Here is a 27,129-nt window from a genome sequence, read left to right as displayed (position 1 = left end):
GAATGATCTCCCATTCTTGTCTAATACAGGCCTCTAACTGTTCAATCGTCTTGGACCTTCTTTGTTGCACCTTCCTCTTTATGATGCGCCAAATGTTCTCTATAGGTGAAAGATCTGGACTGCAGACTGGCCATTTCAGTACCCGGATCCTTCTCCTAAGCAGCCATGATGTTGTGATTGATGCAGAATGTGGTCTGGCATTATCTTGTTGAAAAATGCAGGGTCTTCCCTGACAGAGATGACGTCTGGATGGGAGCATATGTTGTTCTAGAACCTGAATATATTTTTCGGCATTGATGGTGCCTTTCCAGACATGCAAGCTGCCCATGCCACACGCACTCATGCAACCCCATACCATCAGAGATGCAGGCTTCTGAACTGAGCATTGATAAAAACTTGGGTTGTCCTTGTCCTCTTTGGTCCGGATGACATGGCGTCCCAGATTTCCAAAAATAACTTTGAATTGTGACTCGTCTGACCACAGAACAGTCTTCCATTTTGCCACACTCCATTTTAAATGATCCCTGGTCCAGTGAAAACGCCTGAGCTTGTGGATCTTGCTTAGAAATGGCTTCTTCTTTGCACTGTAGAGATTCAGCTGGCAATGGCAGATGGCACGGTGGATTGTGTTCACTGACAATGGTTTCTGGAAGTATTCCTGAGCCCATTCTGTGATTTCCTTTACAGTAGCATTCCTGTTTGTGGTGCAGTGTCGTTTAAGGGCCCGGAGATCACGGGCATCCAGTATGGTTTTACGGCCTTGACCCTTACGCACAGAGATTGTTCCAGATTCTCTAAATCTACGGATGATGTTATGCACAGTTGATGATGATAGATGCAAAGTCTTTGCAATTTTTCGCTGGGTAACACCTTTCTGATATTGCTCCACTATCTTTCTGCGCAACATTGTGGGAATTGGTGATCCTCTACCCATCTTGGCTTCTGAGATACACTACCACTCTGAGAAGCTCTTTTTATACCCAATCATGTTGCCAATTGACCTAATTAGTGTTAATTGGTCTTCCAGCTCTTTGTTATGCTAAAATTTACTTTTTCCAGCCTCCTATTGCTAATTGTCCCAACTTTTTGGGGATTTGTTGACACCTGTGAAAATTTGAATCAACTTATTTTTCCTTTAAAATGATACATTTACTCGAATTAAAGGTTTGATCTGTCATCTACGTTCTATTACAAATAAAATATTGACATTTGCCATCTCCACATCATTGCATTCAGTTTTTATTCACAATTTGTTTAGTGTCCCAACTTTTTTGGAATCCGGTTTGTATTAACAAGCTCTGCCTCTAATGCCACCAGATGTAAGGCAGCTATCCTATAAGTCAATGTTCAACCATTTAAATAGGCCTTGAGACATAACTCGGATATTAAATAGGCCAACACCTCATCTGCAAACAGCTGTTTTGGGCTGATTGCCCCTCATCAGTGCAGAGCAGATAGTACTGGCTTAACTGGTGAGAGGCCTGTCAGAATTTGGGGGGTACTATCTCTCCTTGGGGAGAGAGCGCCTTAATTGGCATGAGGAGACTTATAGGCTGAAGCAATACTGATGGTATATCATCATGGAATCCATGCATAATCCAGAGCCAGAATACGGACGGATTTCAGTACACTCGTGTGAAAGCGGCCTAGGAGTGAGTTCTCCAGGGACAGAGAGTAACTACTGCAGGGCATCAACTAAATGTTTTCTTCACAGATATTAGTTTGATAAGTTCTCAGACTTTTTCCGATTTGTTGAGGTGATCATATTTGCAAAAGTGACAACAGGAAATATAGCCATTTTGTTTGTCACCTGTGATTTAGCTGATGTTATACTATCTGTTGAACATACAGAATGATTTATCGTTTTCAAGTTTGCCATTCAATATGGTTGCACCACCTCTTGTCATTTTTGTTAAAAAGACTAATTTTATAAAAATTTGATTCTGATTTAATTTGAGCTTAAATAAATTCTACCTGAATCAAAAGAACTCTGATTGCCTAGAAAACTCTCCTCCCTCTCCCTCTATCTACTGAATCTGATTATTTTTATTTTGTTTTATTTAAGAATTGATTCACTCATCTCTAATGACACAGCCTAACAGAAAAATATAACCAAACTTACCTATCCTTAGATAATTCAGTGTTTTATACCTATTACCATTACTACCCCCCAGGAGTAATGTTTTTGGAGTGATAGATTTACAATACATACAGTATCCAAACTTTTGGCAGAAAGAAGGGAACAATTGATAAGATAACACAGGCTGCAGTGAGTGATTATTTTAATTGAATACTATATTATTTTAGAGAATTTGGATTTTGTTTGCTTCTATTTAATTAACCTCTAAAACTATGGTACATAATTGGAGACAGATTTTTACCATAGCAACATGTGGGATCTGCAATGACAAAAAAAAAAAGAAATGATGCTATTTTGATGTGAAGAAGGAAGCAGTACAAGTACTGCAAATAAATTACCTCTCTAGGTAATTAGCTGAAGCATCGGTTTATCATATTTATGGAGAGAATGCTGTCATCCAGTCTCTAATGATTTTCAATATCTAAAATAATTATTTTCTTCATGAAAAATATACACAGCGCAACAATATACTTCTTCCAAAATCACAAATCTCCAACTGTTTTTCAATTACTTTTTTATGTGATATTTGCTAAATTTATCTAATCGTACCACATAATTGCAACTGAATCCATGTCCAATAAACATAAAATTAGTGTTGTATAAGGGCACATAGGACAAAACAAAAACATCTCATATCACACTAATTAGTCACTGAAATCATTATAGGACAATGGGGTAGAGTTACTAAGACCGTGTAAGCGGACAGAACAAGCGTCGCTGGATGGTAACACATGGGCGTTTGTTTGCACCGGTCTGATTATACAGATCCATGCAAAATGAATGTGGGAGCGAGCAATTAGTGTTTAGCAAATCGAAGTATCCGAATTTCAGGGAAAATTTTATTTGTCGCGAAGCCAAATTCTTTGTGCTTTGTGGTAACGAATAAATTTTGCCTGAAATGGCGGCAAAAATTTAAATATAATCATACTCACCTCATCCATTTGAGCATGAAGAGGCCACCGCGGCCATCTTGCTTGAAGATCTTGAACGAAATCTTGTGCACGATGTCATCACACACCACATGAGATTTTGTACTGGATCCTCAAGCAAGATGACTGGGGCGGCCTCTTCACTCTCAAATGGATAAGGTCAGTATAATAAAAAAAAATTTTTTAACTCATCAACTTTTTATCTCAAATGCCGTGATTTGTGATGAATGCAACATCTGCAGGGTTCAATGACGGTGGGATGGGGGTGTCACAATAGCCATTCCTCGTCATTGCACCTGCTACTTACAAAGAAATGCACTTTGTGACAAAGTAATTTGTCATGAAGAAAAAAAATAAAAAATTATTTGGCGAAGCAGCCGAATATAATTTTTAAGAACTTCACTCATCTCTAGGAGCAATGATTGCTACCGAGGTTGTTCCTCCCTCATTCTGTTCTATTATCGGAAGCACATCCATGATTACACAGGGAGATGTGCTGACAATAATCGGGCATATTTCATCCTGATGAATGATGTCCATCGACTAACAAACGAGGTCCCTATTATTGGCTCTTAAAATCATGCAGTCTAATAAGTCTCTTAGACTATACAGTTTAAAAATGTATTTAGATTTAAACTGTCTAGCCTAATGTTATAACACCTATTGGTTGGCTTAATATTTGACATCATTTTGTGGCAATTGAGGCATTCTGGCAGAGTATCAATAGTAAATGCGGGCCAGGGATCTCTTTAGACAGTGATTATGCAATCAATCGGGTATTTTTTATTGGTTTTCTGGTTTCAAGCCTTTATTGTGTTGTATGTATGGGATTTCTGTGTTATCAGTGTAAGGCCCCTTTCACACGAGCGAGTTTTCCTCGCAGGACGAAATGCGTGACATCAACGCACAGCACCCGCACTGAATCCTGACCCATTCATTTCAATGGGTCTGTGTACATGAGCATTTGGTTTCACGCATCAGGTCTGCGTTGTGAAAAATGCAGCATGTTCTATATTCTCTGGCCCCATAGAAGTGAATGGGGCTTCAGTGAAAAACGCATTGCATCCGCAAGCAGGTGTGGAGGCAATGCGTTTTTCACAGATGGTTGCTAAGAGATGTTGTTTGTAGACCTTCAGTTTTCATCAAAATGCATTGCACCCACGTGGAAAAAACTGAACACAATCACATGCTCCATTCCGTGGCCCCGCAAAAATTATAGATCGTGTCCTATTCTTGTCCATTTTGCAGACAAGAATAGGCATTTCTATAATGGGCTGTCTGTTCCGTTCCACAAATTGCGGAAGGCACATGGGCGGCATCCGTGTTTTGCGTATCCTCAATTTGCAGACTGCAAAACATGGCACGTTTGTGTGAACGAGCCCTTAGACTGCAGAATTGGACTTCACTTTTATGAAATAAAATGTAATACCTGGAGGAGGTAACAAAGGCGCAGTACCATTCACCCCAGTTAATTCCAAAGTGAAACTGACATATATTTTTTTGCTAACGGTTTAGTGACAGTGATAGGGAACATTCGTAATTTACTTTATTTAGGGAAACCTTTATCTATAGGAGAAAACAAGGGCTGAAATGTCCCTGAGCAGTGATCTTTCTCAGAGCCGATGCTAAGGGACCTCCATCTTCCTAATAGCACAGTGCTGTATTAGGGAGACGGGCTGTGCTGGGAGCTGGCGGGCATCTGCCCACACTGCTCCCTCATACAGTAGTGGGGAAATACAGTTATTCAGTTACCGTAAATATGTATTAATATATAAATAACTATCTTTACTTTCTTCCTGCTCACTGATGAGTGTGCCCAGCACGGTCAGTGAGCTCTCCCCCTGTACTCCTGGCGCATTGTGTGATTAACAAGCCGCCAGGAGCGGTAAGCACTCACTACAGGCAATGCAGGGAGGTAGGGGGAAGCTCCTCTACTGTATATAGGGACAGTTATAGTATTTAACCTCCTATATACAGTAAAATAGTATAGGTATAGTATATAACTGTCCCTATATACAGTAAAATAGCTTCCTCCTGACTATATGCATTGCCTGTAGTGAGCGCTTACTGCTCACACAGGCATCGCTCCCGGCGCCTCTGGTGAGCACTGCTGGCTCCTGGCAGCCATCCAAGCACAATGCAATACATGGTATATGGGCTGTGCTTGGTATATTAGCTCAACCCCACTGATTTGAATGGGGCTGAGCTGAAGCTAGGCTATGTGACCAATGTACGGTGACATCACAAGGCCTAGGGAGGTGCTACAGCACACACAGAGCCTCGGCTTCTTCTAATAGCTGATTAGCAGAGGACCTAGACATTGTATCCCCACCTATCTGATATCGATGAGGAATCCAAAGGATAGGTCATAAATATCAATTCTCAGATAACCCCATTTAAGGATAGATCTATGGAAAAATTCAGGGAAAGTCCTTTGTGATCTCACAGCCCTACAAAACCCTTATCCCACACGGTCTCTGCCATTGTCCTAAGAGCTGAGCATAGGGAAAGACATGGTAGGCGCTCATTCACTAGGGACAGTGTTGCTGAAAACGATTAATAGAAGAATATTGGAGAAGGGAGACTGCAGGAGGAGTGCAGGGAGACTTATGCTGCGTCAGTTTTATTTATTTATTCTTACATTTACTTATTCTTACTTCAGCCATAAATGTAATTGAATACCAATGGACACCTTTAATATTCCACTATCAATGTGCCAACCAATACCATCCTGTCTGCACTCCTTGGGGGGGGCAGTTCTTAATGATGACCATCCTCATCTTTTGCTGGCTTTACTTCTTCCAAATCATCCTTTAAAGTCTCCATGTCCTAGAAAAGTCAGCAAGATGTAAAGAGAGGAGAAGGTGGATGTTCCTGATCTATTTTATGCACTTTATACCACTGCTATATTCCACAGCACTTTACAGACCTTAGCATCAAGCTGTCCCCAATGGGACTCACAATCTAAGTTCCCTATGAGTATGATTTTGGAGTGTGGGAGGAAACCCACGCAAACACAGGAAGAACATGCAATCCATGCAGATGTCCTTGGTTGAATTTGAACCTAGGACCACAGCGCTGCAAGGCATGATATTAAATGATGTGGAAAAGGAGGAAGAAGAAGGGCTCCCAACTGTAGGGAGCTCTGGGGTTGTAAGAGTTGGTACAGCCCCTGTTTGAAGGTGCATTAAACGTGCCACCAGGCACGACCAACTATACTAGGGATGGCCAACCTGCGGCTCTCCAGCTGTTGTAAAACTACAATTTCCACCATGCCCTGCTGTAGGCTGATAGCTGTAGGCAGTCTTTGCATCCTGGGAGTTGTAGTTTTGCAACAGCTAGAGAGCCGCAGGTTGTCCATCCCTGGACTATACAGTGCTGTCTTCATTATTAAATGAACGGTAGCTGCGGGCTAACTGGCTGCATGGTCCTTCACCACAGAATGGCCCCAACCCGCCCGCAGCATGGCCGCTCCGTGTGGCCATACCCTAAGGCAGAGTGGCCTGGGTATGCCTGATTTATAGCGCTTCTTAAAGAATTAATTCATAACTAATCAACTTTTTTGTGAAACTTCGGAGAAGCTGCCAAATCGAATTTTTGTAAACTTTGCTCATCTCTAGCTATCACCTTCAAGATCACAACAGAGACCTTAAAGAGAACCTGTCACCTGGATTTTTGGTATAGAGCTGAAGAGATAGGCTGCTAGATCGCCGCTAGCACATCCGCAATTTCCATTCCCCATAGCTCTCTGTTCTTTTATTGTGTAAAAAAAACGATTATATATATGTAAATGAGGCAAGTAAGAAGCCCAAGAAGCTGTTACTAACGTTTCTGGAGCCCAGCCACGCCAAAAGTGAAGGAGCATCTTCCGAATCTCCTCCTTGCTCCCTGACATCACAAAGCTAGAGCGCCGTAATCTCACGATGCGCAAGCTAGCGCATGTGCAGTGTCTGCATAGTGTTTCTTCCCTGTGTTGGCATCAGCCTCAGGGAACGAACTGCGCATGTGCTAGCTTGCACATCGCGAGATTACGGCGCTCTAGCTTTGTGACGTTGGGGAGTAAGGAGGAGATTCGGAGGATTCGGGCAGTGCTGGACTCCTTCACAGTGCTGCGCTCCGAGAGTCAGAGAATGCTGGACTCATCTCTGAAGCATGGAGGAGATATGACTCATCTAAGGTTCATTTACATATATGGCAGGAACATTTATTAGTTTGAATTGATTTTAATATCATTATTAATGTATTAAAAAAGTATTTTTAGAAAAGTGAGTAAATAAATAGGCTTAGAAAGTGATGACAGGTTTCCTCTGCATGTGTAAATCCACCCTAAAGCCACATTCACATGTCCGTGTCCGTGCTCAAATCCGTGAGCAGGTGGTCAGTGATGTATCAGTGAAGCTGTCCGTAAAAGATCGGTGTTGGGTCCGTGTGTCCGTTTTTGCTGTCCACGTTGCATCCGTGTTTCACTGACACTGAACAGCTGAAAAATAATTTTCAATTATTCTCTCTTTAATGATTCGTGAAACACAGATGCAACACGGATGGCATCCGTGATTTTCACGTACCCATAAACTTTAATGGGCGTAATGGATCCGTGAACACAGACAAAATAGAGCTGGCATCCGTGCTAAAAAAACAGACCCACGGACCGTGCTAAAACACTGATGTGTGAATACACACATTAAAATGAATAGGGACGTGTGCTGCCTGTGGAGATCACATACAGCACACGTCCATGAAACACTGACGTGTGAATGTGGCTTAAGACTCCTTTTACACAGTCTTGTAGGGAAATGAGCATTAACCATATAGAAAGTCGATTGCTGGTTGTATAAGGAGCTTCACATGGGCAGATTATTGCTGCATACATGATCCAATCAAATTGTGGAGCTGTTTGCTTATTATTTTTGGCAATATATAAGATGTGCTCTGACAAAAGACCATTTGTATGCCTTCATAAAAGATCCTATATTAAGTGTTTGTTCATTTCTTGGTTAATTTGTGGACAATGATCAGGAATGTTCCTATTGGCCAATAATTGGCTTGTGTAAAAGACCCCTAAATCATTTCAGTATTTACATTGTAACACAGTTTATAAGGCTGAAAAAAAGACATCTGTCCATCTAGTTCGGCCTGTCATCCTGCAAGTTCATCCAGAGGAAGGCAAAAAAAAATATTCCTTCCCGACTCCAATCAGGTAATCAGACTAACTCCCTGGATCAACGACCCATCTCTAGTAGCTATAGCCTGTAATATTATTACGCTCCAGAAATACATCCAGGCCCCTCTTGAATTCCTTTATTGTACTCACCATCACCACCTCCTCAGGCAGAGAGTTCCATAGTCTCACTGCTCTTACCGTAAAGAATCCTCTTCTATGTTTGTGTACAAACCTTCTTTCCTCCAGATGCAGAGGATGTCCCCTCGTCACACTCACAGTCATGGGGATAAATAGATGATGAAAGAGATCTCTGTACTGACCCCTGATATATTTCTTCCCCTCTTCTGCAGCATCAGAGAAGAGTGGGTCCAACTCTATTAACTCCTGCTTGTCCACACTTTATCTACTGCATAGTGAGATCCGTCAGGGAATTAAAGCACTCATTAAGTGGTCAGATAATAAGAGGTCCCGTGGCACTGGCCATCAAATCAGAGCTATCAACAAATAATTTCATTCAGTACTGCTTCCTATGGCTTCACACCGCCAAAGGATAGAGTTGAAAAAATATTTATACCCCTTGAACTTTTCCAATTTTTTTCACGTTCCAACCACAAACTTAAATGTATTTTATTGGGATTTTATGTGACAGGAATGAGCGAATCGAAGCATACGAAGTTTAGGAAAAATTACATTCGCTGCAAAGCCAAATTTCCATGGTAACAAATAATTTTTTTCTAATATGGTGACTGAAAAAAAAAAAAGGATACTCATCTCATCCACTTAATCACGGAGAGGCCGCCTGCTCTGTCTTGATTGAAGAAAACGCGGCAAAAAACCTGTGGCAAGTGTGAAAACGTCACCACAGGAACACGCTCGCCATGCACGGTGATGTCATCACTAGTCTTGATCGCGAATATTCTAATCGCTAATTTTTATCTTGAATATTGGCACTTCGAGAATGTGCGAATATTTCTAGAATATAGTACTATATCTTCGCAATCACGAATATTCTAGATTTTTTTTTATCAGTACCCATGATCCCTCACTGATTCTTGCTTGTGGGCCAATGAGAAGGCTGCAATATCTTTGACTTTAGAAGTAGCGTTGATTGCAAATTTTCGGATAGCAAATTTTCCGATTGTTGATTTTCGCAATCAAGAAAATAATGACTGGAGATCACGAATTCTCGAATTCGCTAATATATGATGAATATTCGCCCAAATATTTGCGAAATATTGCAAATTTGAATATTGCCCCTGCCGCTCATCACTGATGACGTCACCATGTGCGGCAAGCATGATCACGTAGCGAAATCATCACGTTTGCTGCAGGTCCTTTGGCAAGTTTTCTTTAATCAAGATGTTTACCCTTATAAATGAGTAAAACATAGCTTTTATTTCTAGATCATTAAAAATCCTAAAGCCATAAGTGTGTCATAAGCAGATATCTCAGGGAGAAAGAAAGTAACTAACTTGAGTTTAGATAGTGTTATTACCTGAGTATAAGCCAAACAAGGCGATGATGATTGTGGATATAGTGTGAAAATAACACATCTCTTACTCTCCACCGCAATACAGTGCGCTCTCTCATACATAACATATAGCTATATCAGTTAAATAATACCAATGTCTCAGTATGGTTTTAAGATCCCACATGGCTTTAGGTAAAAAAATAAAATAAAAATTATGATCTAGAAATAAAAGTTATGTTTTACTTTAAGTACAGTACATGGCCACAAATAGAATTTTGTAGCTACTGCTACTTTGTGCAAATAACTTCAATCAAGATGGGAGCGGACGGCCTCTCTGCGAGCAAGCGGATGAGGTGAGTATAATTTACTTTTTGAACCCGGGATTACCCCTTGAGCACCTGAATGTGAGTCTCACATGCCGCAATCAGAGTTGAACACGGCATCTGAGGGGTTAAATGACGGAGGCATCGCAATTGCCGTTCCCTGTCATTTCGCCCGCTCCATACAATGAAAAGCGATATGTGATTAAGTAATTCATAACTAATTGAACTTCTTGACGAAATTTAGCGAAGCTGCCGAATGGAATTTTTCAAAACTTCACTCATCACTAGTGACAGACCAACACAAAGCGGCAAGTACAGATGTAGGAGAGTTAACAGTCACACTTGGTGAGTTATCACATGTAGTTAAAGCTTTATGACTGTGACTGTTAACTCTGCTACATCTGTATGTGTGAAGTGAAAAGAAAATGATACATGGTTTAAAAAGGGGGGGGGGGGCATTTGTATTCAGCCCCTTGTACTCTGATACCCCTAAAAAAAAAATCCAGTGTCACCAATTTCCTTCAGAAATTACCTAAATCCATGTGTGTGTAATTTATTCTCAGTATAACTACAGCTGTTCTGTGAAGTTCTCAAAACAAACCAGACAGGTCAGGGATTAAGTTGTGGAGGAGAGTAAAGGAAGGTTAGGTTGTAGAAAAAAAATATCCCGAACTCCCAACATCTCATTAAGCACTGTTCAATCGATCATCCAAAAATGAAAGGAGTGTGGCACAACTGCAAACCTACCAAGACATGGCGGTCCACCTAAAATGACAGCCAAGCAAGGAGACCACTAATTAAAGAAGCAGCCAAGAGGTGCATAGTCACTCTGGAGTTGCTGCCGAGATCCAAAGTTCAGGTGGGAGAATCTGTCCGCAGGACAACTATTAGTCATGTACTCCACAAGTCCAGCCTTTATGGAAGAGTGGCAAGAAGAAAGCCATTTTTGAAAACAAGTCTCATTTGCTGTTTGCCATGTAGGGGTCACAGCAAAGGTAAGGTGCTCTGGTCAGATGAGACCAAATTTTTGACCTAAAATGTAAACCGCAGAAAACTGTACATCACGCTGAAAACACCAAAAGAGGGACAGGGAAGCTGGTCAGAGTAAATGGGAAGATGGATGGAGCTAAATACAGGGCAATCCTGGAGGAAAACTTGGTAGAGGCTGTAAAAGACTTGAGACTGAGGCAGAGGTAGTGGTTCACCTTCCAGAAGGACAATAACCCTACACATACAGCCAGAACGACAATGGAATGGTTTAGATCAAAACATATTCATGCGTTAGAATGGCCCAGTCAAAGTCCAGACCTAAATCCCATTGAGAATCTGTGGTAAGACTGGAAAATTCACAGATGATCCCCATCCAATATGATTGAGCTTGAGCTATTTGGCAAAGAAGAAAGGGGCAAAAATGTTGGCCTTTAGATGTGCAAAGATGGTAGAGACATACCTCAAAAGACTTGCAGCTGTAATTGCAGCGAAAGGTGGTCCTACAAAGGATTGACTCAGTGGAGCTGAATATAAATGCACGCCACACTTTCCAGATTTCTATTTGTTAAACATTTTAAAAAACATGTATAATTTTCTTTTCAGTTTACACATACTTGCTACTTTGTGTTGGCTTATCACATAAAAATCACAATAAAGTATGAATACTTATTTAAGGCACTGTATATAAAAAGAAACTAAGCTGCATTTGTCTAATTGTAATCCAGCAGTCTGTGCCCATGAGCAAAACTACTGGCATGCTGACCCCTGCTCCACGATGTAGGCCACTTCTGAAGTCCCCACCTTCTGCTACTATTCTTTGTTCCCATATGATTGCATGCTCTATCCGACTCCTTAAAGGCCATCATGCATGTGGCCTAATTGGTTGCCTGCCAATGGCTTCTTTCCTTGGGGTATTTAAAGTACCTTATCCTGTGAGTAGGTGCCTAAACAAAAGGTTCTAAATGGAGCTCTCCACTCTTTTAATTCACTCTTCTCGGCTTCTTTGGTACGACACATGGCTGTTTCTCTAAGCTAAAACTGAAAACAGACTATTCCAATATGTAGCCACCTGGTGGTTTCCCTGCAGCAGAGTCTAGATCCCTGTACAGGGGTTAAAGGGTGAATACTAGGGGGCCCCTTAGAAAATGCACTTATGAGTAGCCCCAGGTCAAATCTATTCAGTGACAATGCAAGTCCACCTTTTTTTCCAGTACTTGAAAAGGAAAAAGGTACAGTCCTTGCCTAAAAGGTCTAGACAAAATGAATGGGCATCTCTAAATATTACCAAGGGATGAAAAAAATCTGACAACTGTGCTGCAGAAAAACTATGGATAATCACATAGAAAGTAGAAAACTAACAGTGTAAAAATAATGCAATGTAAAAAAAACTAAAATACTATTGTATATCTCAATAATGGAATTAGCATTTAAACCATTAAGAGACAGTTACTAGATATTAATACTGCTAACAGCAGTAATAGTAATAATTTGCAGTGTGATGTGAGGAATGTATATCTCCAGGGTATTGCATTGTAATAATCAGTCAATTTCATCATCTGTAATAATTCGCAAAATGCAAATGTTACATTATATTGCATTATAATTTTATTATAAAAAATCTCCATATTTGCATTCTTAGATCTTTGTGGCTTTCCTACTGTGATTTCAAGAACATTTTGTATCATTTCAGACTGTAGTTAGTGCTAGTTAGGCTACTTTTGTTAGCAATTATCAGAAAACTGAGATTATTATTAGAGTACACTCAGCAGCTTCCATCTGAAAAGACTAGTTTATAAATGGGAAATTAGTTGTAAATGGTATTTTAACTTTTTGTAATTATTACTGTGTCCCCAGGCCACCTTCATAGTCACATGTTCAATTGCTATTAGAAAAGGTATTATACAGTCAAATTCAGTTAACTTAGGCTACTTTCACACTAGCGGCAGGACGGATCCGACAGGGTGAACAGCCTGTCTGATCCATCCTCCCGCTAGTGTGAAAGTACCCTTACTGTTATTATTTCACATGCCAATTGTGTATTTCCAACTATATGCAACATTTGTTATAAGGCCTCATGCACACGGCCGTTGTTTTGGTCCGCATCCGAGCCGCTGTCTTCACTTCCGTAGCCCCGCAAAAAATATATAGCATGTCCTAATCTTGTTCGTTTTGCGGACAAAAATAGGCATTTCTACAATGGGCCGCCTGTTCCATTCTGCAAATTGCGGAAGGCACACGGGAGGCTTCCGTTTTTGCGGTCGTGTGCATGTAGCCTTAGACTGAGCTTCTCCTATGTCCTCTGCCAGCTCCTCCTTCTCACTCTTGATTAATAGGGCTGGACAAGTTGACTATGCAGAAACCTGGCCCTGTCAATCAAGAAAGAGATGGGGCTGGCAGAGAAAGCAAGAGAAGGAAAGGTGCACTGAGTGGCTTGGACCTGCCTTGAGGGCACTTGTCCTTATTTTGCAGACTGAAGCAACAGATCACTAAGTGAAAGGTTTGGATCATTACATTCAGCTGAGCCTGGGTTAACAGTGAATTTCCTGGTGACATGCTCCCTCTAAAGAAGACCTGTCACCACAAAATGCATAGCAATCTGCAGGCAGCATTTTATAGAGCAGGAGGAGCTGAGCAGATTAATGGATAGTCTTGTGGGAAATTATTCAGTAACTGTAACTATTATAACTATTGTAGTTTATAAACTTTAAACAATGCTATTTCTGATTTCATTGTTCACAGGTGTTTTCACTAGAGATGAGCGAATTTACTGTCATGAAATTCGTTTGCGATTCATTTACTGGTAAAAGGTGAATTGCGTTATGGATTCCGTTACTCCCCTGCATAATAGAAATGGGACGGATCCGTTTTGCAGCCCATAGACTTCTATTATGAAGGAATGAATAACGCAAAGCCTCTAAAGGCATTCCGTTATGCATTCCGTTATAGAATTGCTTATGGTCCGTGGTAACGGAATCCATAACACAATTCGAATATTGCAAAATATTAAATTCGCCTATCTCTAGTTATCACCAACTGATCTATGTATACACACTTAGGGCTCATGCACACGAACGTATCTTCTTTCCGTGTCCGTTGTGGACCGTATGCAGAACCATTCATTTCAACGGGTCTTCAAAAAAAACAGAAGGTACTCCGTGTGCATTCGGTATCCGTATGTCCGTATTTCCGTTACGCAAAATAATAGAACGTGTCCTATTATTGTCCGCATTATGGACAAGGATAGTACTGTTGTATTAGGGGCCAGCTGTTCCGTTCTTCAAATAGACCGAATGCACACATCCGTATTTTTTTGCAGATCCGTTTTTTGCGCACCGGAAAAAACAGTCGTGTGCATGAGCCCCAAAGGCGCATTTACATGCACTGAGGAGAAGCCGATTGTCAGGAAGAAAGCATTCCTTCCTGACAGTCAGCCGCTCGTGATAAGGAGGTGAACCGCTGCATTTACATGCAGAGATCACCTCCATAGTATGGAGACAGGAGATCGCTATTGCTATCGCTAGTCCTCATACAGCTGCCCTGTTTCTGGAAAGCAGACCAATGTTTAGACATCACGATCTGCTGTCCAGAGGCGATCATTTGGGTGCCTTCATGAAGTACAGGATCACCCGATGAACGAGAATTTAGCTCATTCATTGAATGATCTGCTGCACCTTCAGACAGGCAGATTGTCGGGAACGAGCGTTTGCAGGAATGTTCATTCCTAATAGTCTGCCTGTGTAAATCCACCTTAACATAGAGAGTGCTATTAATCACTTATAACATCTCCCCCATGGACAATGAAGTTAGGAAGAGCAGAGACACAACTCTTTAGATGGATAAAATGTTTTTTTTTTAAGAAGCAAAGCATAATAAAACCTATATAAATTTGATTTTGCTGTAATCCTACTGACCCGCAGAATAAGGACTCATGCACACGGCGCATGTGGTGCGGAATGGTTGTACGGAACCCCACAGAAGCACTACAAAGTTTCTGTCCATGCCTCCGCAATTCAAAAAAAAAAATAGAACTATTTTTTTGAGGTGCGGACAGATCACGGACCCATTCAAGTTGAATGTGTCTAGATCCGTTGCGGCAGCCACACGGATGGTGCCCGTGCATTGGGGACCGCAAATTGCGGTCCCTAATGCATGGAACGGCCGAACAACGCCCATGTGCAAAAGACCTAAAGGTAACATGTCAGTTTCACTGCAAAGTGAACCCAGTGAAAACAAAATGCAAAAAAACTATGTTGGAATTGTAGTTGTTTTTTTTTTTCAATTTGACTTCAGAAATTTGTTTTCTGTATTTCAATACATGATATTTTAAATAAATGGCGCCATTAAAAAAATACAACTTCAAAAATCGTAAGTATAGAAGAGATGATCGCAGCTAAGACAGTTAAAGACTATGTAGACCTTTGGGGGCATTTTTTTTATGATTGCATTGTACTTTTTTGGGCAAAAAATATTTTTTTAAATTGGTCTATATTAAAAATATTCAGCTGTTCTGTCACTAAGGGCTTGAATCCTGCTTTCACTTGGGTTATCTCATAACCCTCAGCCCTAGGCCTCTTTCACACGGGCATGTGCGCCCCGTGATCGTGCTGTGGCCCAACAAAATGCGGGCCACAATGCAAGAGCACAGTCCGTGGGGCAGCTGCAGTGGATCACGGACCCATTCACTTGAATGGGTCCACGATCCGGCCGTTCCGCAAAAAGATAGGACATGTTCTATCTTTTTGCGGAACGGAAGTACGGGACAAAGCCCCACGGAAGCACTCCATGGTGCACCATTCTCCGGATTTGTGGACCCATTTAAGTGAATAGGTCCGCATCCAAGATGCGGAATGCCCACGAAATGGCACCCATGTATTGCGGATCCGCAAATGCGGTCCCCAATACGGCAACGGGACGCACACGCCCGTGTGAAAGCGGCTTTGAATTAAGGTCATAAACACTTTTTTAAGCAACAATATTAGTAAGATAGGAATTGATCAATAAAGAGTGTTTAGGAGGGTAGAGATAAGCAGCCATGAGCAGAGCCGCCTGACAGAATAGAGTGAAAACAGACATCATGCTACTAAAGAATCTCAAGGCTGGACATAGAAAAGGGCTCAAAGTTTTTTTGTTTTTTTTTTAATAAAGACCAATAAAAAAAAGATTTTTAATTCAAAATTAGTACAATGCATTAACTAATAAATGTCCCCAAAGGTGTACATAGCCTTTAAATATTCAGACTTCTGCTCTTTTTGGTTTCCCTGGACTTATTTCAGGGTTTCTCATAGGTACTGTATCATATCTGGTAAGGAGGTGGTTTGCCCTGCTTGGTATCAGGTATTTTATTTTTGACTCATGAAGCCTAAACTCTTAGTCTGATTTCACATGGGCGTTTCGGCATGTTTGGTACCCAGACCTGAACCCGGACTTCTTCACAGAAGTTCGGGTTTGGGTTCAGTATTCTGTAAATTTTATTATTTTCCCTTATAACATGGTTATAAGGGAAAATAATAGCATTCTTTAATACAGAATGCTTAGTAGAAGGTCAATTGAGGGTTAAAAAATAAATTAACTCACCTCCTCCAATTGATCTCTTAGCTGCCGGTCTCCTGTTCTTTCTTCAGGACCTGTCAAAGGGCCTGTGGTGACGTCACTGAGCTCATCACATGGTCTATCACCATGGTGATGTATCATGTGATGAGCAAAGTGATGTCACCACAGGTCCTTTGACAGGTCCTGAAGAAAGAACAGGAGACCGGCAGCTACGCTATCAATTGGAGGAGGTGAGTTATTTTTTAAAATATTTTTTAACCCTCAATTGACCTTCTACTAAGCATTCTGTATTAAAGAATGCTATTATTTTCCCTTATAACCATGTTATAAGTGAAAATAATACAGTGAATAGACTTTCATCCTAGCAAGCACTTGCTTGTGGATGCTTGCGATTTTCACGCAGCACCATTCACTTCTATGGGGCCTGCATTGCGTGAAAAACGCACACAATATAGAGCATGCTGCGATTTTCACGCAATGCATGAAAATCACCACTCATGTGCACAGCCCCATAGAAATGAATGGGTCCGGATTCAGTGCGGGTGCAATGCGTTTACCTCACGCATTGCACCCGCACGGAAAACTAGCCCGTGTGAAAGGGGACTTAAGCAGAAGGTATTTGATAGATATATACTCCTCTGGATTTTAGCTACAATGTACTCCAGCTTTCCCCAATGTGGTGTGTCTATGTCTTTTGTCCTCTAGGAACTTTTCTTTGTTCTAAGTTGCACTTAGCAAAATAACAAGTGAGGGTAGTTTGAACTACAATTCCATTAAATTTCATTATGAATAGATGCACTAATACATTAATACCTGAACCATTCTTTACGTTCTTTATTTAGCTTTAATGTCAATATAATTAATTAATATCAATATTAATTAATATATTATTATTACTGTAAGAAGTTGTGGCTCTTGGAAAGCAGGGAGGAGAAAAAAACGAAAATACTTTACAGAGGTAAGGTATTAATAATGTAGACTATAAGAGCCTAGCTCGAAAGATCAATTAGAAAGAAGAAATTGTAATTAATAATTGTGGTCTAGTTCTCAAGTAAGCTGTAAATTAATAGCTCTAAGGTTATTTCAATATAAAACAATAAATGTTCTCGGCTATGGCAAAAAAGTTAATTATCTGCTATACTATAAAAATTGCAACAATTAAAATGACAAAATATACAAAATGTGGATAGCATCTAAATATGTTTCTGACTAGTGTTGAGCAAATTGAAGCCAAACGAATTGACTTCGATCCGAATTTTTGAAATAATTTGATAGGTCCATCAGTATAAAAAACCTCGGAAAAGCCTTTTTTATTATTTATTTATTTTCTATTTATTTTTCTTGCTGCTTGATACTTTAACCTACAACATGAGCTTTTATCAGAGCAGTCAAAAAACTCAATCTATGGATATAAAAATGCATGCTGAGACAATGAAAACATATACATACAAAAACTATGGATGGTTCCCTTAACCCCTTAAGGACCCCCTCCACACATGTATGGCGTTGGTGGATGTCACTTAAGGACCAGCGTTGTACATGTATGGCGAGCAGCTCCTGCACCCGACCGATCAGCTGCATGGACCCGGCAGTCGCTGTCAGTCTGGCCCCTGCTGCATACAGCGGCATCGGTGAAAACACAGATTAACCCCTTGTATGCCATGGTCAAAGCTGACTGCGGCATGTAGAAGGTTCGTGGAGGGTACGGGTGCCTCCGCTTCCCCATCAGGTCCCCGCACTGCAGTAGTGGGGACCTGATGGCAGAGAAGGCAAGCCCAATTCCTTCCATAGGCACCAGGGCTTGCCTTCTACGGAAGCCTGTGAGATCTAGCCATTAGGCTGGGTCTCACAGGCAGGCTGTCAGCATACAAGCTGACATGCAATATATTGCAATACAGCATGTATTGTAATACATTGCAGAGGGGATAAGACCTCAGAAGTTGAAGTCCCAAACTGGTACAAAAAAATGTAAAGAAAAAAGTGTTTTTCATAATAAAAAAAAAGGAGATTTTTTTTATTTCCCAAAATAAAACATAAAATTGTAAAAATAGAAAATAAAGAAAATTAGACATATTGGGCATTGCCACGTCAGTAACGACCGACTCTATAAACAAAATCACATGATCCACCCCCTAACCTGAACGCCGAAGAAAAAATAAAATAAAAACTGCTAAAACAGTTGTCACCTTAAAAAGTGCAACACCAAGCGATCAATAAGGTATATTCCCCCCAAAACAATACCAATCAAACCTCACCTCATCATGCAAAAAATCAGCCCCTCCATAAAACTATATCAGGCAAAAAATAAAAAACTATGGCTCTTAGAATATGGAGACACTAAAACATGATTTTTTTTTTGTTTCAAAAATGCTTTTATTGTGTTAAAAGTGAAAAAAATAAAAAAGTTGACATATTAGGTATTGCCACATCCGTAAAAACACGCTGTATAAAAATATCACAAGATATAAGCCCTCAGGTGAACACCGTAAAATAAAAAAAATAAAAAGTGTCAAAAAAGCCTTTTTGTTTTCTTACATCGCAAAAAGTGTAATAGCAAGCGATCAAAAATGCTTTATTATGTAAAACTGAAACAATGTATTGTCGCCTCTGTAACAACCTGCTCTATAAAAATAGCACATTATCTAACATTTTAGATGAACATTGTAAAAAACAAAAATAAAAACGGTGCCAAAACAGCTATTTTTTGTTACCTTACCTCACAAAAAGTGTAATATTGAGCAACCAAAAATCATATGTACCCTAAAATAGTACCAACAGAACTGCCACCTTATCCCGTAGTTTCCAAATTTTTTTAGGAGTTTCTACTCTAGGGGTGCATCAGGGGGTCTTTAAATATGATATGACAACTTAAAATTATCCCACTTAAATCTGCCCTCCAAAAACCACATGGTGCTCTTTTCCTTCTACGCCCTGAAGTGTGCCCGTACAGCAGTTTACAATCATAAATGGAGCGTTTATGTAAATTACTGAATTAGGGTAATAAAGTTTGAGTTTTGTTTGGCTGTTAACCCTTGCTTTGTTAGCGGAAAAAATGGATTAAAATGGAAAATCTAACAAAAAAGTAAAAGAAATTTCATTGACATTTTCCTTTAATTCTTTTGGAACACCTAAAGGGTTAACAACGCTTGCAAAATCAGTTTTAAATACCTTGAGGGGTGTAGTTTCTAAAATGAGGACATTTATGGGTGGTTTCTATTATGTAAGCCCCACAAAGTGACTTCAGACCTGAACTGGTCCTTAAAAATTGGGTTTTGGAAATTTTCTTAAAAATGTTAAGATTTGCTTCTAAACTTCTAAGCCTTCTAATGTCCCAAAAAACTAAATGTAATTTACAAAATGATCCAAACATAAAGCAGACATATGGGAATTGTAAAGTAACTATTTTAGGAGGTATCACTATTTGTTTTAAAAGCAGAGAAATAGAAATTTAGAAAATTGCAAATTCTTCCAAGTTCTTGGTAAATTTTGTATTTTTTTTTATAAATAAAAATGAAATATTTTGATTCAAATTTACCACTGTCATCCCCAAAATTAGAAGAACGGATGGCCTAGTTTCCCAGGAAACCCCTGAGATAGCGAAAGCCTTCCAAGAATTCTATGCGGCACAATCTCTACCAAACAGAGACTCCAGATCAAGACAATATTAGACAGATACATATCAAAGAATTCCTAAACTCCCTTAAGCTACCAACAGTAGCCCCAAATGTTGCAGCGACCCTAACTAAACCAGTTACGACAGAAAAGGAAAGACACATTATACAAAGCTTCCCACCAGGCAAAAGCCCAGGTCCATTCTCATACCTAGACTTACAGAAGTATTCAACACATTATTGCAAGGAGGCCACCTACCTAGTCAGACGCAGGAATCCTATGTCACAATAATACATAAAGAAGGCAAGGCAGTTACAGACCGATATCCCTTCTGAATCTTGACCTAAAGATTGGGCTAAAATACTAGCAACTTGACTAGATAACATTCTACCCTCTTTAATAAGACCAGAACAGTCTGTCTTTGTTCAAGGCAGGGAAGGAAAGGACAACTCCCACTGTATTTTTCAGGCAATACACCGGGCCCACAAAAAGAGGCTCCCATTGGTTCTGTTGAGCATAGACGCTGAGAAGGCATTTGACAGGTTCAATTGGAGCTTCATGAAAATGTCCCTGCAAAAATTTGCCATCCCTGACCCATTCATACATTCGATATTCACTCTATATCAGCAGCCACACACCAGATTGAAAGTTATTGGCACACTCTCTCCAACATTTGATATTACAAACGGGACAAAACAGGGGTGCCCGCTGTCCCCCTCTTTATTAATCCTTGTGGTAGAGACCCTTATACAGCTAATTAGACAAACATTTGAAATTAAGGGAGTTAGCTATGGAAAGAAGGAACTAAAATATACTGCTTTCGCAGACGACCTGCTGTTCTTAGTCTCTAACCCTGATAAGGGGTTGGATTACCTAGTTACAAAAATAGAGGAATACAGCCTTATTTCAGACTTCAAGGAAAACCATTCCAAATCGGAAATATTAAATATCTCCCTACCAGAATCAAAAACTATTACACTAAAGGCTCATCTCACCTTCCATTGGACCAACGGGCCCATAAAATATCTAGGGATACAGAGACCTGAGGATCTATACAATTGCAACTATATACCCCTTCAAAAAGACATCACACAACTACTGCAGAAATATAGCTTGCCCTCCCTATCATGGATGGGTAGAAAAATTTTTCTCAAGGCTTATGTCTTACCCAAGATCCTATACGTACTGCAAATAGCACCAATACATCTGCCAAAAAAATTCTTCCATGATATCAGGAGGATGTTATCTAGGTATCTGTGGAATGGAAAGAGACCCCGATTCTCACATAATATTCTGGTAAGGCATAGGGAAAAGAGAGGTTTGGGAGTTCCAGATGTGTCCAGATACTACCAAGCAATACAACTGAATAGATTGCTTGAGTTAGTTGACCCCAAAAGACAATCGGACGTCAAAGAGATATGCAAACACAGCGTAGGTCCCTCACTCCAAAGCTACCAGATAAATGCTCAAATAAAAGATCTAGACCACATGTTGATGGGGATACGAGAGGCCTGGAGACAGTTAAGTAAAGACCTGGCCCCTGGCCCATCCGCCTAATGCCCGCAGGTCTCATCCAGGACCTTATAGGGCAAAACAAAGATAATTTTCCGGAGGTCTGGACATCCTTATTACATGTTAGAATTGGGGAACTAACTCCTTACATAGAATCCTCAATAATGGATAAGATCTCTGATCAAATAAAGGAATCCCTGGGTTTTTTCCTAAAAGATCACATATTAGAGCTGTGTGCTGGGAAGGGAAAGAGAAATACACTCTTCGGAGACCCCTGACCGACTTCGTAAAACGAATGCTATCTCCACTACCCAAACAAAGGAAAATTGCAGCATTATTCCTCTTGGTGGAAGGTGAGGAGGATGAGACACAAAAAACATTATACCTACGAGAATGGGAAAGAGAGCTGAATATAGTTCTCACAGAGCAGGAAACAAAAAAAAAACTGGCATCCTCGCATGGTTTCTCATCATGTGTACATCTCCAGGAAAGCCACTTCAAATTGCTCTCCAGGTGGTATAAAACCCCAGAGTTCCTCTTTAAAAGAGGATTGTCCCCTGATCGGCAGTACTGGAGATGTGGGGGAGGAGTAGGCTCGTTATGCCACATTTGGTAGACGTGTCCTTTAATTACACCATACTGGGAGGAAATAAATGCAGCGATAAAAAAGGTAACAGCTTCTGACTTCAAGATCACAATAGAAATGGTAGTTCTTTCCAAACCAACTGGCCTCTATCGCCCGTCAAAGCTTAACCTAGTAACACACCTTATTTCATCTGCCAAAGCCATGATACCCCTACATTGGCTTGACACGCCCACCCTCAGTGCAAGAATGGAAGGCGAAAGTGAGTCAGATATGCCGATTTAAAGAAATGACAAGTTGGATTAACCGGAGCCACGCTAGATTTTAAAAACTTTGGCAACCTTGGATGTCTTTGGAAGACGGAGGGGCTTAAACAGGTTCGATTGGTGGTCCGATAGCAGGCTTCACTGACATTCGATGCACAAAATCTACCTCCCCCTCAACCCTTTTTCCCTTCCTTCCCCTTCTGACCTTTTTCTCCTCTTCTCTCCCCCCCCTCCTTCTTTTTATATTTCTTCTTTTATTTTCACATTCTGTTTAATTACTAATTGTGATCACTCTACCACTTTATATCTTGCGACAAGCAACAGAATCATGGAGTGTGTGAGACGATCATATCTGTAGATGAGTATGTGACTTGTCTGTTGTAGCCATTCTTTTATGCAATATCTGATGACTGGTGAAGTTCTTACCTGTAACACCAGACAACAGTCATCAGGCCTTTGTATGTTTGTTTAAAAATACGAAAATAAAGAATTAATAAAAAATAAATAAAAATTTACCACATACTGTAAAGTGACACATGTCAGATTTGCAAAAAATGGCCCGGTCCTTAACCCCTTCACGACTGCAATCTGTATATATACGTGATAGCTGCACATACCCCGTGCAGCTACCACGTATATATACGTTCTGGCAGCTCTTTAATCCAAGCGCTGCAAAGCGCTTGGATTAAAGCTTCTGCCCCTGCCCTGTATGCTGTCACGGACAGCATACAGTGCAGTAATGCCGGCAAGGGACCAATCAGAGTGGCCCCTTGCCGGCAATCGATCCGATTGGTTAGTCTGTGCAGACTAACTAATCGGATCGCTGTGTGAAAAAAATGCCGGTTTCAGGCTCTGATCTGCGGTCTGCAGATCAGAGCCTGAAATCGGTAATGTGTCCTGAAGCCCCCGTGCCCCCTTGAAGCCCCCGATCTGTGCCTGTTCTTGTCCTGCCCCCCCCCGATGCGGTCCGCCCCCTCCTGCCCCGACCTGCGCCCCCTTCTTGTCCATCATCTTCTCCTGCTACTTCCCCCCGATGCGGTCCGCCCCTTCCTGCAGCCCCTTCCTGTAAGTAATGAAATGCTGCACCCCTCTCCTCTCCCCAGTTTCCAGCGATGCCCCGTCCCCTGCCACCGATGCGGTCCCCCTTCTGTGTGTGATGGCGGCGGCTCCATTCCTGAGCCGCCGCCATCAGCAGCGTGTGTCAGCTCTATGCTGACACTGCTGTAACCCCATAGATGCCGCAGTAGCGGCATCCATAGGGTTAATAGAGGGAGAGGGCTCCCTCTCTCTCAACCATCAGGGCTGCTGCGATCGCAGCGCCCGATGGTTGCCATGGCAACCGGACGCTTTGCAAAGGCGTCCGGTTGCCATGGTATAGGCGTCCAGTGCTGCCACCTACAGGCATCTGATTGTATTATACTTTGCAATGCAAGAGCATTGCAAAGTATAGTACAACCATCAGCCCCACTGGATCTTCAAGATCCAAGAGGGAACTGATAAAAAAAAAAAGTGAAAATAATAAAAGTAAAAATAAATAAATAAAAATGTAAAAAATAAATTTCCTTTTCCTATAAAAAAAAAAAAAAAACACATATTAGGTGTCACCGCGTCCGTAACGACCATCTCTATAAATATATCACATCATCAACACCGTCCAATAAACACCATAAAAAATAAAAACGGTGTAAAAAAAATAAGCCATTTTTGTCGCCTTACATCACAAAAAGTGCAACACCAAGCGATCAAAAAAGGCGTATATACCCCAAAATAGTACCAATCAAACCGTTACCTAATCCCGCAAAAAATTAGCCCATATTTAAGACAATCACCCAAAAAATAAAAAGCTATGGCTCTCAGACTATGGAGACACTAAAACATAATTTTTTTGGTTTCAGAAATGCTATTATTGTGTAAAACTTAAATAAATCAGAAAAGGTATATATATTGGGTATTGCCACGTCCGTAACGATCTGCTCTATAAAACTGTCACATGACCTAACCCCTCAGATGAACGCTGTAAGAAAAAAAAAAAAAAAACTGTTCCAAAACAGCCAATTTTTGGCCACCATGTCCCATAAAGTGTAATAATGAATGATCAAAAAATCCTATGTACCCAAAAATGGTACCAATAAAAACCTCAACTCTTTCTGCAAAAAATGAGCCCCTGCACAAGACGATCGGTAGAAAAATAAAAAACATATGGCGTTCAGAAAACCAATCCAGCAAAATCTGCCTTCCAAAAACCGTATGGCATTCCTTTCCTTCTGCGCCCTGCAGTGTGCCCGTACAGCAGTTTACGACCACATGTGGGGTGTTTCTGTAAACTGCAGAATCAGAGTAATAAATATTGAGTTTTGTTTGGCTGTTAACCCTTAATGTGTTAAAGAAAAAAATTTAATAAAATAGAAAATCTGCTAAAAAAGTGAAATCTAGAAATTTCATCTCCATTTTCCTTTAATTCTTGTGGAACACCTAAAGGGTTAATAACGTTTGTAAAATTGGTTTTAAGTAACTTGAGGGGTGTAGTTTCCATAATTGGGTCATTTATGGGGGTATACACTATGTAAGCCCCACAAAGTGACTTCAGACCTGAACTAGTCCTTAAAAAGTGGGTTTTGGAAATTTTCTTAAAAATTTTAAGAATTGCTTCTAAACTTCTAAGCCTTGTAATGTCCTAAAAAAATAAAATAACATTTCCAAAATGATGCCAACATAAAGTAGACATGTGGGGAATGTTATGTAATAAATATTTTATGAGGTATCACTTTCTGTTTTCGAAGCAGAGAAAGTTTAGAAAATTGCAAATTTTTTAAATATGGGATTTTTTCATAAATAAAGGTGATATATATTGACTCAAATTTATGACTGTCATGAAGTACAATGTGTCATGAGAAAACAATCTCAGAATGGCGTGGATAAGTAAAAGTGTTCCAAAGTTATTACCACATAAAGTGACGCATGTCAGATTTGTAAATTTTGACCTGGACATTGGGGCATCAATGACCCTTGGTCATGAAAGGGTTAAGGTGAAAAATGTCAGGGTCCTGAAGGGGTTAATGAACTGAGGCTTACCCAGGTAAATAGTAAGATTCAATAGGCATAACTGTACATAACAGCAAAATATTTTTGCAGCATCAATGTTACTTAACCTATTTATATTTTTGGGCTTTAAAGGGTTTTGGACGCCAGTCTTAATAACCCTGCACTTGATGTACCCACGTTTTGTAGAGGTACCGGCCTTCTCATAACTTAGGCACTGGCCGTGTCACTTGCTTAAATGTACGCCAGCTCCTTTGCTTGCATAGATTTAAGTCATTTTCTGTTCCAAAAATGGGTGTAGAAAATTATAAATGATGATAAATGAGATGCCGACGCCACGCCCCCTTTTTCTGCCACCTTGGAAAAGTGGCATGAAAGGGGAAAAGTCGTAGATTCGTCCGCAAATCCCCTTTGTGACCGAATCTGTGACAAAACTACACAAAAAGTGGCGTACTTCTCATCATAAATTACCCCCTTTGTCTCTTTTTGCTATTTCAAACAATTACATTTTCAAATCCCCTAGGGCAGGGGTGCACAATGTTTTCTGGGCGGGGGCCACATTGTCAGACTGAACCAATGTCAAGGGCCGAAAATAAAATGTTAACTACTGAAATACTGTACTTACGTCTTATTGAACATACAGTATATACCATTAATATCTAGTTACAGTTCCAGGACTCCCATCCAGTGGGAGAATACATGACAAATACATGTCAACAGTCACAAGACTGGGGCCCGCACACAATGGTATCAAGGGCCGCATATGGCCCTCGGGCAGTAGGTTGTGCACCCCTGCCCTAGGGGACTAACAGTTTGTTTAGTTTTTTCATCCTGATCCAGCTTGTTTAAACCCTTAGGCCCCTTGTAGACAAGCGTGTCTGGTCTAGGTCCGGATGCATTGCGTCTACGATCAGGGAAAACCGTGCGAGTAGGTACGCATTTGCAGTGAGTTCCAGACCTGAACCTGGATTTGGGTTAGGTGTTCTGTATATTTTATTATTTTCATTATAAGTTATAGTTATGGTTATAAGGGAAAATAATAGCATTCCTAATACAGAATGCTTACTAAAATGTGGCTTTAAGGGTTAAAAAATAAAAAGAAATTTACTTACCTCATCCTGTTGTTCGGTCAGCCGGCATCTTCTTCTTTCTTCTTCTTTCAGGACCTGCCAAAGGACCTTTGATGACATAATCAAGCACAGGTCCTGCTAAATGAAGATAGAATACGAAGGTCCTGAAAGAAGAAGAAAGGTCCTGAAAGAAGAAGAAAGAAGAAGAAAGAAGAAGAAAGAAGAAGATGCCGGCAGCACGAACAACAGGATGAGGTGAGTTAATTATTTTTTAACCCCTAAAGCCACATTTTAGTAAGCATTCTGTGTAATGAATGCTATTGTTTTCCCTTATAACCATGTTATAAGGGAAAATAATACAGTAAATTGACTTTTATTAATTTACTTACATCATCTCCTAGCAACCATGTGTGATAATCGCACCGCATCCGCACTTGCTTGTGGATGCTTGGGATTTTCACGCAGACCCATTCATTTCTATGG

Source organism: Bufo gargarizans, chromosome 6, assembly GCF_014858855.1.
Source record: "Bufo gargarizans isolate SCDJY-AF-19 chromosome 6, ASM1485885v1, whole genome shotgun sequence".
In the NCBI taxonomy this organism is placed as follows: domain Eukaryota; kingdom Metazoa; phylum Chordata; class Amphibia; order Anura; family Bufonidae; genus Bufo; species Bufo gargarizans.
This window is presented reverse-complemented; position numbering follows the sequence as displayed.